Here is a 13,877-nt window from a genome sequence, read left to right as displayed (position 1 = left end):
GGGTGCGCTTAGCTGCCATCTCGGCCTTTCACCCGGGTGAGGAGGGGCTGCTCTGTGTTTGCTAACGCGATGGTCAGCCAGTTCTTAAAAGGGCTCTACAGGCTACCCTAATGACAGTGAGCCTATCCTGGTCTGGGACCTCAACCTGGTCCTTTCTAGACTCCTGGACTACCTTTTGAGGCCTTGGCAATGTGCTCTCTGCTCTACCTCTCTTACAAGGCGGTGTTCCTGGTGGCAATAACCTCGGTCAGGAGAGTGTCTGAACTCAAGGCCCTAACCTCAGAGCCCCCTTTATACCTTATTCTATAATGACAAGGTGCAGCTCAGAACTCATCCTGCTTTCGTCCTGAAGGTTGTATTGCAATTTCACATTTACCAGGACATCTTTCTCCCGGTGTTCTACCCTAAGCTGCAGCCTGGTGGCAGGGAGCAGAGATTCTACTCATTAGATGTCTGCCGTGCGCTAGCTTTCTACATTGAGAGAACAAAGCCCTTCAGAAAATCAGTCCAGCTGTTCGTGGCGGTAGTGGACAGCATGAAAGGCCTACCCATGTCATCACAATACATTTTGTCATGGATCACATCCTGCATCTGCGAGTGCTACAACCTGGTGGGGGTTCTTGTATCCCCAATCACTGTGCTCTTCACCAGGGTGCAGGCTTCATCAACAGCTTCCTGGCGCAGATCCCTACTCAGGAAATTGGCAGAGCGGTGATGTGGTCCTCCAGCCACGATTTTACCATGTGATTTATGCAACAGGCCAGAGACGAAGCGGCCTTCGGAAGAGCAGTGGTCCAATCAGCGGATGACCCCGACCCTGCTTCTTGAACTTAGGCTTGTGAGTCACCTGATTGGAATTAACATTAACAAGCCCTTGAAGAAAGAAATGGTTACTTGCCTTCTCATAACTGTTATTCTTCGAGATGTGTTGTTCATGTCCATTCCAATACCCACCCTCTACTCCTCTGTCGGAGGAGCCAGCAAGAAGGAACTGAGGGGGTGTAGGGTCGGCAGGGCTCTATATTGGGTGCCATGAAAGGTGTGACTCCAGGGGGCGCCCAGCTGACCCTACAGTTGCTGCTAGGGGAAAAAAATCTTCTGGCTACTGTGCATGTGTGTGCACAAACGCCTGATTGGAATGGACGTGAAGAATAACAGTTCTGAGAAGATGAGTAACCGTTTTTTTCCCTAGGTTCCTAGCTTTTCCTGAGTTGCAGCTTCTGTTGTTGCTTGCGCTGGTGTATGTTGCAATCGGTGCCATGACTCCCTTTTGAAGTTGCCTTTCATTTTCAGAGATGAGACAGGCTAAGTCAGGGCTATACTCCTTGTTCCATTTTGCACTATGGAAGGTATGATGATCCTTGGTGGGATGGGGGGGGGAAGTTCATAGAGCAAGATCAGGTTGTTTTTTGCCATCTACTTCTCAACTTCTTTCCCACTGTTTTCATTGTTGGGGTATCCCAAGATGGTGGCCTGACTGTTGAAGTTGCTAGTGTCCAGGCATGCTCTTTCTGGCAGTGGTAAGTTGGTTGACCATGCAAGCTGTTCACCTTGTGGTTTGTAAACAGAGACGACTGCTATCATGTTCAGCCATAAGTTCCATTGTACCATAGTGTTTCCCAGTTGTCTTCTGTTGTATACAAGTATCACACTGCCATAAATGTTGCTTTAGATGTTCACAGCAATATGCATACCAGGGATGTTTGGTGCTGTTGTCTCTGTCTCTTACAGGCATGTGATGTCTACTTTCATGCCACACGGAACATCAGCCTTCTCTTCAGAGAATTCCTCTATATTGGAACTGATAATTTAAGTGCCATCTTTGAGGCCCTGGAAGGGCTACTTATGCTGCATCTATTGTCTCTGTCTTCTGTCCTGGTCTGTGTTGTCAACTTTGGATTCTCCAGTGATTTGTTGCAATGGGAGAATAACTGGTGATGACACGAACGTCTCTGACTCAACCTCCACAGAGGATATTATTAAATAATAGAATTGCGCCTTATCTACACACAGCTTGCACTGGTTTAATAAGTATGTGTATTTAAACCAATTTAGTTAACCAGTGCAAGTTTGTGTGAGTACTCTTAAAAATGTTAAGAATGCTTTATTTAATTATGTAATCTGTTTATAATCAATTATGCTAAATAAATATGACACTCTTAAACTGAAATAAGAAAAGCTACACACAAACTTGCACTAGTTTAACTAAACTGTTTTAGAAATATACTTTTTTAGTTAAACCTGTTGCAACTTTTGTGCAGATAAGATCCTAGTTTTCAATTCCTGTCAGAAGGGAGGGTGGTTTGGTCAGTCTTTGTTTTTCCAATCTCTTCCATCTTTTTTTCCCCAATTTCCTCCTCGCCAAATTAAAAACAAACAAATCCACCCACAGCAAACTCAGGGTTCCTCCAGGACCCTAAGGGTAGTTGCAGTCATTATTTTTTGTATTTTATACATTGACAATATATGGGTAAAACTTTTAGAGATCACTGAAAGTTCTGGAAACTACAAGTCAGCTATTGTGACGCAAAAAAAGAGAATCCAGTAGCCAACTATGTCTTCAACAGTGACAGTAGCCTTTAGGATACTGGGATGGTTCCTCATTTGGGAGTGTCAGGAAGGTCTGAGTAACTTGACATTAGAAAACGAAAGGAGTTCTGATTCTGCATTTCTTACGCAAAACTTATGGGTCTGTTGCCTGAATAACGATTAAACTCATATTAAAACACTCTGTCCTCTTACACTTAACATTAACGATACAACCTTTCTTAAATCTGAGCACAGCACACCATTGCAGCCACAGGGTTTCTTTAGCTATTCCATGGAAAACATACTGTACTGCTTAGTAGTTTTTCTTTGGAAAAAGTTCTTTAAGTCTCTGAGCATGTTACACCTCTTTTGTCACAGGTGGAAGCTGAAATGTACTGTGGAGTTACCCTTTATTTGTATTTATGTGTTTGGCTGGTGACTGTTTGGATCCTTATTATTCCATATAAAATATGGAAAAACACACCAGTAGATCACAGGTAAAGATAAACTATCAGTATTACATTAGATTAAGGACACATTATGGTTTGGTGGTTATCTGGTTGTTGGGAGTGAGCTGGGTTTCCAGTGTAAGCCAAAATGTTTCTTTTTCTGTATTTTGAAGAAGATATAATGCTTATGTGAGGAACTAAAGATTTCCACCAATTATTATAGTATTTTAGTGAATAAATCATGTAAACTAATTATAACTATAAAATCCCACATAACGTTGGCATACTTTTTGTGCCTATGCAAAAGTTGCCCTCATTAAACTTGCTTCCAATGTTGTGTTTAATTGTGTTACTCTGTTGGATTCCATTCAATGTATATATTATTATTTGCTTTAGTTAAGTGTCACTTAAACCAAAATCAAATAATAAGGAAGACACATTTGACATGTTGTCTGGAGTGGCTCCCGACCGAGAGTGCCAACCTCAGAGCAGCTGTCAAAAGCAGGGCAGACACCCCAAACTGGTGGTATGGTTTATAATTAGATTTCAACAACTCAGTAACAAATGTGAATTCCTGGATCACTATAACAGTCTTACCATGGAGTCACAGACAGTCCCGTTGGGCACTCCTCTATCTTACCATAAGTTCAGTTTGCTGGGTGGCATGTCTTCACTAGCAACGTTAAAGTGCTGCCGCGGCAGTGCTTTAACGTGGCTGTGTAGTTGTGGCACCAGTGCTGGGAGACAGCTCTTCCAGCGCTGTACAAAACCCATCTGCATGAGGGGAGTAGCTACCAGCGCAGGGAGTGTGGCTCTCAGCGCTGGTGCACTGTATACACTGCCGCTTTGCAGCGCTGAAACTCTCACTCTGGGGTGTGAAAAAACACCCCCCTGAGCGCAGTTAAAGTTGCAGCTCTTTAAAGTGGCAGTGTAGACAAGGCCTTAGTGATAAATGGTCACTGACACCAAAATATTGAGGTGGCTCCCAGTCCCAAGGGGCTAGTCACTTACCCCAGATCAGTTTGAATCTTTGATCTCACACTAAAGACAATGCTGGTAGCCAATCCTTTCGTAACCTAATAAAGGATTTAACTAGGAAAAAGAAATAAAAGAGCCTTTTACAGGTTAGAGCAGGCAGCATATATAGACGGTGAGTTTGGTCTATGGGTGTAGTAATTTGTGAGCACTGAATGTATTTTTAGGCCAACCCAGGTGAACCCTTGGGATCTCTATCTTTTGTTTCTTAGCTCCAGCCTTTCTAAGAGTTCAAACAGCAAAGAGATGAAAAATCTTCATGTTAGTTATCTTTATTTGCCTCTTCCAGAATTCAAGCTGATGAGATGTTCTTCCTTCACCTTCATGGATGTAAGGGGGCCATTAAACCAGGCTTTGTGTTGTGATGTTCCGCGATGGCCCATTTACACTTGATAGTTCTTCTGGATGGGCAAGGGAATCACTTTTCCTGTCTAGGTTTACAAGTTTAGAGTAGGCATTTTAACAATTACAAAGCAAAACTAACATTATGTTATAGCATGGGATGCAGACATCCCAAGTAAGATTAATGCATGCAGCAACTTACATGCATTTTATAGAGACTAAACACATTCTCACAATTTTAATACCCATGTTGAACAATATTAACATACAGGTGAGCTGGTCTGGTTTCCAGCTATGAATTTGTTAGTGATCACATGACTCCTGTAGCCTTGGCAAAAGCTGGCACCTGGTTTACCAGTGTCACAGTATTTTCACAAATAATTTTACATCCATCACGTTGTTCATAGAGTTCTTCAAATCTATTTACTTGAATGCAAATCAGATGTGCTAGTGACTTTCACAAAATTAAAACATTTTGGCTTACCTATATAGTATCTATTTTCTAAAGTCTAATTTAAGCCAAATGTTACATCCTTTAAAAGTTTTGTGTGATTTATAAGCAAGTCTGATTTTTTTTTTTTTTTTTGCAGTGGTTTATATCCGGCTGTTTTAAAATTTAAAAAAAAACCACACACCTCCCTATGTATTCAGGTATAATATAACCAGTTTAAACTTGTAATACCACTCTTTCTTTTACTATTTCACACAGTTCCAGTGCACTTAAATCCTTGCAAATATTTCATGAATAAAGTGGTTTATTGCAAGAAACAAGATTTTATAGGACTGATACAAGGTTTTATGGACACTGCCTTGTTTTTTAAAAAAAAAAAAGGAGTACTTGTGGCACCTTAGAGACTAACCAATTTATTTGAGCATAGTTAGCCTCTAAGGTGCCACAAATATTCCTTTTCTTTTTGCGAATACAGACTAACACGGCTGTTACTCTGAAAATTGCCTTGTAAGTTACCTTTGGTTTATTGGGAAATTGTGGCTTTGCCTGGTCAAGGTTTTTGGATAGAACTATTCTTACATCATCATCTTCACATTGAGCGATGGCAATCTCAAGTCTTCCTTTTGTTAAAGCTGAGCTACACTGTTTTGTTAAAATAATTTTGGGGAGCATCATGTTCCCTTGAAAGAGTCCCAGCACATTTTCATCATTAGACTTATAGTGGACAAAGAACAGGTAGTTAAAAGTCCCATCAATTTCTTGAAAATGTTACATTCATAAAAATTAAAGTTGACAAAGCAAAAAATTGGCCTATTCATTCTTCAATATTTAGGCTTAATACAGTTAAATGAAAAGTTAAGATGTCAGGATTTGGTTTTACATTCCTTTATAAAACTTACATTAAGGATTTTTGCTATTGATGGTTCACTTGAACTTAAAACCAACTTTTGAATCTTGGATCTGCACCATTTTTTCCCCAGGTATTTACAACATGAAAGGATAGGCTTATGAATTACACAGTGCTCGGTTAGAAGGATGAGTCCTCAAAATGGGGGTGTATGTCGATGGTAATGCTATGTTCCACGTTTCACTGTAGGCTCAAATAAAAAAGAGAAAATGCAAAATTTTTGTGGGGAGGATGGTATACCAACGCTTCTCCCCCATGCCCTTCAGACAGAGCTTTGGACTAATTTATCCATCATCTGGATATGGACAAAAATATAAATAAGCATGATGGAGTTTTTTGCTGGTATAAGGGAAAAAGATAAGATACAGTAGTCAAAGTATACGCACTATTTTTCCACAAAATCTTCCTCCAGCATCATGCTAAAGAAATACTTGTATTATGCTGACTAGTAGCAGGAGGTAGAACTACTTTCTTTTTTAAATTACAGTAATATGTTCCTATCAGAATTAGGGACCCGTTGTGTTAGGTACTGTGTAAGCACAGAGTAAAAAGACAAAGAGCTGATGCTGCAAAGAGCTTGTACTCTTATTTAAGATTTAAGGGCAAGATACAATAAAAGCAATATGAAGGAATGAATGAGGAAAGACTAGGGAAAACAATAATAGTATGTATTTGCATAGGCCAGCAATGTACACAGCTGTATCTGTCTTTGCTGATGCTACTGTTTATAATGTCTCAAAAACTGATGACTCCTCATACACTACTTTTTCTGACTGTTTGTTTTATTGAGGGAGGCACATGGAGTATTCTTCAATATGGTACCAGTATAAGAGTGATAGATTTCAGTTCCTTTCTCTGTTCCCTCCGTATTCATATGGTGGAAGTACTTATGTAAAAGCATCTGCTCTGTGCTATTTATTTATTTTAAGTTTATATAGGTACCTTTTGAGGGATGTGGGGGAGCTACTTAAACATTGATAAATGACGGGCTTTACTGTGTATTCAGTAGATGTTTGTAAAAGAGAACAGGAAGGAATCCCGAAGGAAAAACCTATTTGTGCCTCAAGATTATTTAAGAAGAGTTCCTGTATGTGAAAATATGATCCCTGTAATACTACCAAGGTCAGTGAGACCTATGGTGAGCTATTACAGCTCAGTATATCCCTATTTCTTTGGTTTAAGTCTCAGACTTACAAAAAGGTGTGTTGTTTCTGCCTTTTAGCAGGATCTTGAAAAAATCTGACATCCTTAAGTGCCCTGTACTTGTATGTTGGCGCATGACTGGTTTTTCCTGTGCTCTTCTAAGGCTCAGAATGACATGCATCCTGATGGCAGACTGAGAATGAGTGACTCAGATTGACAGGAATTATATATGGGCTTCACCCTGGCACATGAATGCTTTATATTGGCAGGAGCTGCAATAGAACTTTGGAAAGCAGGAGAATCTCACATGTTGGAGCAGCTGAAAGGGGAACTGTGTAAGTCTGTGCTGGCCAGGAGAGGACTCCTTGGCGATGACTAAGAGGAGCTGCATGATTCTGGAGTACTGTGGATTGCACTATCAGAGTAAAAACTGGATCTTTGAGAAATGCTGAGCAATAGATGCTGTCTCAATGAAATCCAAGCAAAAACTGCTGACTCCGGGATGTGAGAGTGGGGGTGCGGTCTGGGCAGGAATTGCTGATTCAAGCTGCCTGGGTCAGGAACTGCTTTGTTTATAAGTGCTAGCCAAGACCAGATTCCTCCTCCACGTATCTGATGAATGCAGGGCCTTGAGATAAGCTGTGGGGTTCTAGTGTCCAAAGGCATACCATAGGAGCCATTATGTAGATGCTTTATACTGACTGCTTGTTGAACACATTGTTACTGTTCTTCATGCTGATGCATCAAGATTGAGACAGTTTTTAACTTACTTCTTTTCCCTCTGGACAAACTACTGTGTTAAGATTAGGATGGCATTCTCACTCTTCCAGTAAACCCTGGGAAAATGGGGCAACTTAAGTCACCTTCAAGGAGGAATTTGGGCTGACTCCTAGCATCTAAAGTCAGTTCTTTTTAGTGATGTTTGGCCTCTTGTTCTCCAGAATCTAACCTTTTAAAAAGAAAGTCTCTAGTTGTAAAGAAAACCTTCAGTATGTGAACAGAGCATAAATTCATTCAGTAATGTCTGCCTCAGTCTTCAAACAGACTGAAACAGTTGCTCTGAGAAGTGTGAACTGCTTGTGTTCATCTCAATGGGATGTTGACTCTGAAGCCTACTTAAGGCAGGCAGTTTAAATGTCAGTAATAATGACTGAAGCACAAGAAGGAAGAGGGACAATCATATTGTGAAGATCTGCACAATCTACACTCTTATTTTGGTGTTAGGAGTGACTGGAGCTTGATGGGTGGGTAGAGCTTGAGATGAGTCACAATAGTTCCCTGGCATGCCCTCCCGCCGCCTGCCCAAAATTTGGTGCTTGAACACTTTACTGTTCTCCACAAGATGGTGGGTGTGACACTCAAAGTAGAACCCTGGAACCCCCATATTCACCACTGTCATATGATTATTATATGTTTTGTACAAAGTATGTCTTGTGAGGTATCATTTTAAAAGTCTTGATCTGTTGAACCTTAATATCCTGTTAGATTGTATGTACTATTATTGTATGTGAATTTATGAAGTATTACTATATGTGTGACTGAAATATATTGTGAGGTTAGGAGATGCCAAGAGCTGGCCTTTCAGTAGGGAAAAGGAGCAACTATCACTGGTCACACAGGTGTTAATTGCCCATCAAGAAGAATCCATTATCCCAGAGATGACTTAGAGAGGAGACACACACGATGGGGACTGTCGACCAATGTGGGCTGCCTGACCCCCCATGTCACAGCAAGGATCTTTCTAGCAGCGGGAAGAAAGTATAAAAGAGAGACAGTGACGACATCACTTGGTGTCTCTCTCCCCCATCTTAACACTTGGAAGATAGCTTGGAAGACACCAATGAGACCATTTTTGAACTAAGGGGATTGCTCCCAGGCCGGAAAGGAGTTCAGTCTTAGTATAGAGGACTGTAAGCTCCCTGTAACATCCAATGGAGAGAGACCGATTCAAATCTTGCTTAGTCTGTCAGTTAGAATTTAGACTGTTTCTATTTTTATTTCTTAGGTAACCAACTTTGATCTCTATGCCTACTACTTATAGTCATTTAATATCTATCTTTCTGTAGTTAATAAATCTGTCTTATACTTTATTTAAAACATTGTATTTTTTGTTGAAGTGCTTGGGGAATCTCAGCTCAGATTACAAAGGCTAATGCATGTCCATTTTCCTTTGAAGAAAGTGGTGAACTAATTAAGGAACTAGCACTGTCCAAGGGAGTCTTAAGCAGTATAAGATGGTATATTTCTAGGGCGCAAGGCTGGGGGCTGGGGTGATTGGCTGATGCCTCTATCTGTATGATTCATGAGTGGCTCAGGGAGCATTCATGCAATTTAGCTGGTTTTGTGGCTCCAAATGTTGATGGCTGAGTGATCACAGCTCCTGGAGGGGTTTTGCTGCTTGTCACTGGTATAGCACTGTGTGAGAGAGCTCAGATTGGAGAGTTAAGGGAGCATAGTGGTCCCACAGTTCCAGATTGTACCCTGGGGATCCTGTCACAGTGGGTCTCACTTTTTTGCCACTCTGCCAATATATCTACAGGATGTGGTACCTTGGTACACTCTAACATTTTCGGATCTCTTTGGCTTATATGAATTTTTGACACATGAATGTATTGAAGAATGAGATTCTCTTTTGTTTGTGTGATGTACAGTTGAGTTGGAGATTTTTTAAGCTTCCACTTATTGGCATCCTTCCGACACATGGATAGATCAAGGGATTCTCTCACTGCATTTATCTTTCTCTGTAGCCTTTCAGTCTTGACTGATCTGGGGCTATTTTTTGTCTGACATGTAGTTTCCGCACCTCTTGGAGCAAGGATATATCAGAGAAGCTCTTTGTTCATTTATTTTGATACTTTTGAGAATCTTCCTTGTGCTGTCTTTGCTAATTTTAGTGCCCTTTCAGCATGCTATACATGAAGGGACTTGGGAACATATCTAGTGTGGATGCCCTTGGCATATCTGTAATGAGAATTTGGCAAAATTTTCTGATCAAGCCCGCTACTGAGCATTTTCAATGCCTGCTCAAATTACAGAGCTCTTCAAGCGCCTAGAGAAGAGTATTCCCCTTGTTGTAATTTATTTTCTTGTTGTGGAATGTAGAACTACACTGTATATGGTAAGACACATTGCTAGTAGATATTTCATAATTCTGTTAAGAATCCTGTATTTTTGATGTGCCCTCAGTTAGCTAGCACTGAAAGACTAGATGTTCTGAAGCTGGTGTGATAATTTGCAAATGACTGTTGCTTAACTTGAAAGGTGCTCTTCTCAGTTGAAAAACACAACTTTTCCATATTTCAGGTGCTGATAAGCTCTGATATTAGGGCTCAGTATAGCATTTTTATTTTCTATCATTTTTTCAAAATGATAGATTTTTGCAGAGATCTAAGAGAACAGTCTGAATTGCTTCCATCCCTTCTCTAGTTGCTGTGATTTGACAAACTTTCTGTTTTGATGAGTGTGTGTAGCCCTGTGGTGGTCAACCTATTTGTCATATGCATATGCAGTTCTCTGTGTTATGTGGGCTGCATCCACAAAATATGTACATACTATTTGTATGGGCCAGAGGATGTCACGTGGGCCACAGCTGTGTGCTGATTTGACGACAAATCAGTTGTGGGTTGAGAACCACTGGTATAGTGTCTTGTAATTGGGGCATAGTCTTTATTTTTCATCTTAGTACTTTTTAAGTGTTTGGGTACTGTAATTCACAATTGGGGTATAAATACAACTCTTTGCATTTGCTAGTGGTCCAAAAGAGATGGCTAGTTACAGGATGATGGCTCTCTTACTGGTTTGCACAAAAACAAGTAAAATACACTAACTATTTGATTAATTTTCCATCTAATAATTGCTTTAGTTCTCTGATTTTTGAATGGAAGATCATGTGACTTGAGTTATGAAGGACAGTGGAGGGTAGTTCATGAAACAAATCTCTATTGAGATATGATGCACTCCAAGGAAAAGAAAACTCAGGATTTGTATATATCATACATGTATCATGGAATTATGTGAGAAATTGCAGAGCCATGTGATAGATAAATATATGCCATAGAAATGAGAGTATCTGTATAATAAATTTGAAAGGCATACCTGCTAATTCATGTTCCCAGGACTTTAACATTCTAACCCTTGAGCAATTTCAAACAGTTTGCATTTCTAGTTAAAAAGTTAACCTTCCACAGAAATGTTTAATCTTCCAGACAAATGTAGAATAACTCTCCCACACCAACATTACACCTACCTGAGGCCTAGGATGGGCATGATCTAGTGTTGGGCCAGGGACAGCTTTTCTATATGTAACACTGAAGAAAAAAACACTTTAAAAAAGCTAGGATTTATATGGTTTGTAAGGGGGAGATTCCAAGCTTCTTATTTGAGTGCTGTCCCAGTGGGTGCTCCACGTCAGGTGTCGATGCGTCCTGATGCCGTCGATCGGAGACTTATGGTAGCAGTGGCTGCGAGGGTCCCATGTGCGCAGTAGGCATCTCGCGGTGCCATTGGTGCCATGTGTAGCATGCGCATGACCCGAGCCCTCCAGTTCCTTCTCAACCTTCCTTGTCTGAAGGCATATATCTGGGGCAATGTTCACCACTCTTCCCATACCTTTAGAAATAATAGTTTAGATAGTTAGCCAGTTAGAAAGTTATATTTAGTTTTTAGTTTAAAAAACTTCTCCCGTTTTACCCTCCCCGTAGTTTCCCCGTAGCGGGGTTGGTTAACCGTTCAAGATGCTTGGCTCCCCAGGCTTTAAACGATGTGGCTTCTGGCGCGAAGCAGTGCCCGTTTCTGATGGGCACTCCTTGTGTGATCAATGTCTCGGTGAGGTGCATATTCCACAAAAATGCACCCCTGAAGGTGAGAGCCCAGTATGACCGGAATCTCTGACTCAAAAGGATCTTGATGGCAAAATCTCTCCACTCAGAGATGGACCAACGGAGGGGCAGGAGACATGCCTTTCTCTAAAAGACCGAGGAAGAGGGCACAGCTCTCTGAGCAGAGAGCACCACAGAAACATGGGTGGTCCCTTGCCAGGTCGCTACCCCCGATGCCGACACATGCTCAGGTGAGCACCTATAACACTCCGGGCACCGCTGAGTCCTGATGGAAAGAGGTGGAGTCGAGGCACAGACAGAGACACATCTCCCCCACGGCACTGGACTAGCCTGTAAAGGACTCAGTACTGAATGTCTCCTCAGGCATCATGCCTCTGTGTCAGCACTGGTAGAGAGAGCCAGCATTAGCACCGATGGTACCGACATCAGAAACGCCACTGAACCGGCTGCAACAGAGAGACTTAGCTACCTTGCCCCCTTGCTTGATCTCCTGAACATTGCAGCAGGGATCCGCATGCTTCTCAGGCTGCAGTACATTTGTCCAGTGAAGATGATGTGCAGGGATCATGCACCTTCTCAATATACCACTCCTCACCAAAAGACTGAAGACCACCCTGGACCCCTTTGGGGTCCAAACATCCTTATAATCAGATGAGTCAATCATGGTATGAACCACCGTGGATGTACCCACTGCTGGCCTTCCCAATGCAATGGGCACATTGGGAACCCTGGGCAGCTTACAGGAGCCCTCACTCTAAACCACCCACAGATCAGAGGAGAGATGAGATCTCAACCTTCGTTCCCCCACCCTGCAGCCAATGGAGGCTGAGGACATCTGGGAGGACACTGAGACAGGCACGAATCAGGAAGCAAATTCTCCTGCACGCAACTCTTCCTCCTCACGGGACGAAGCAATTATGCCTCTGCTGCATACCTTGGCAGATGACTTCAGACAGTTCCAGGAACTGTTTAAGCGAGTCGCCCAGAGCCAAGACCGCCTGTTGGAGGAAGTTCAGATGAGCCAGCATAAACTGGTAAAAATTCTGCAACCTTCCTCCACTTCCAAGATTGCTGTGCCCATTAATGATGCGATTCTGGAACTGGCAGAGACAGTCTGGCAGACACTGGCCTCAATACAACCGACATGCAAAAGGGCAGACAGGAAGTATTACGTCCCCACCAAAGGGGTAGACTTCCTCTTCTCCCACCTGCCTCTCAACTCTTTGGTGGTCGATGCTGTCAGTTAACACGGCAAACAACAACAGTTTAGATTGACCCCTCAAGATAAGGAACAAGATAAGAGGCTCGACCTCTTTGGATGAAAAGTTTACTCCTTGGCGACATTTCACCAATTCTTCTTCTCTGTTAGCAAAATATGATTGAGGAGCTTCCAGAGGAGAAAAAAGCATAATTCAAGACCTTTCTAAACGAAGGACAACTCATTGTGAAAACAGCCCTCCAGGTGCCTTTGGATGTCACGCATACTGCAGCCAGAACCATGGTCATGGCCATAGTGATGCACCAGGTGTCCTGGTTGCAATCCTTGGGCATTCCTAAAGAACTCCAAACCAAGGTCGAGGACTTACCTTTTGACTGAGAGAAGTTGTTCTCGATCAAGACGGACCAGGTGCTCCATTCGATGAAAGATTCCCAAGCCATTCTGTGCACTTTGGGGATCTACACCCTACCTGCAAAGAGAAGGAGGTACCACCTTATCAGAGGCCCAGAGACAACGACTTTAACGGACAGTAGCAACGCCCATACGAGAGCCAAAGACAATGTCAACATTTGCAGCAACGGAGAGCACCTCAATCTCAATCACTGACTTCTCAATCGGCTCCACCCATACCACAATTTTGAAGTTTTGATGGAGGGTGTGGACAATCTCCCTCACCAGGCAGTGCTTACACTCAATTTGTCCCCATGCTTTGGTCACTGCCGTCGCCCATTCTACCACCTCTAGGCATCAATAACCACTGACCAATGGGTGTTAGAGATCGTATGATTGGGATATACCATTCCCTTTACCTTACGACTACCAACCCCCCCCCCCCCCCGTTCCCCCGGTCCCTCTTCAGGGACCCTTCTCACAAGCACCTCTTACGGCAAGAAGTCAATCATATCTTCCCACTACAAGGGGAAAGGGTTCTACTCCCACTATTTCTTGACCCAGAAGAAGAATA

The 13,877-nt window shown here is 42.2% G+C and overlaps 1 protein-coding gene across 9 annotated transcripts in view; it reads left to right on the top strand.

The window, feature by feature from the left end:
* CCDC91 (coiled-coil domain containing 91) overlaps positions 1-13,877 on the top strand; it is a 319,501-nt gene that overhangs the window by 66,675 nt on the left and 238,949 nt on the right. The window lies entirely within an intron of this gene.

Source organism: Natator depressus, chromosome 1 (assembly GCF_965152275.1).
Source record: "Natator depressus isolate rNatDep1 chromosome 1, rNatDep2.hap1, whole genome shotgun sequence".
Classification (NCBI taxonomy): domain Eukaryota; kingdom Metazoa; phylum Chordata; order Testudines; family Cheloniidae; genus Natator; species Natator depressus.
The sequence above is the reverse complement of the archived record's forward strand: the minus strand, read 5'-3'. Positions and strand labels throughout refer to the sequence as shown.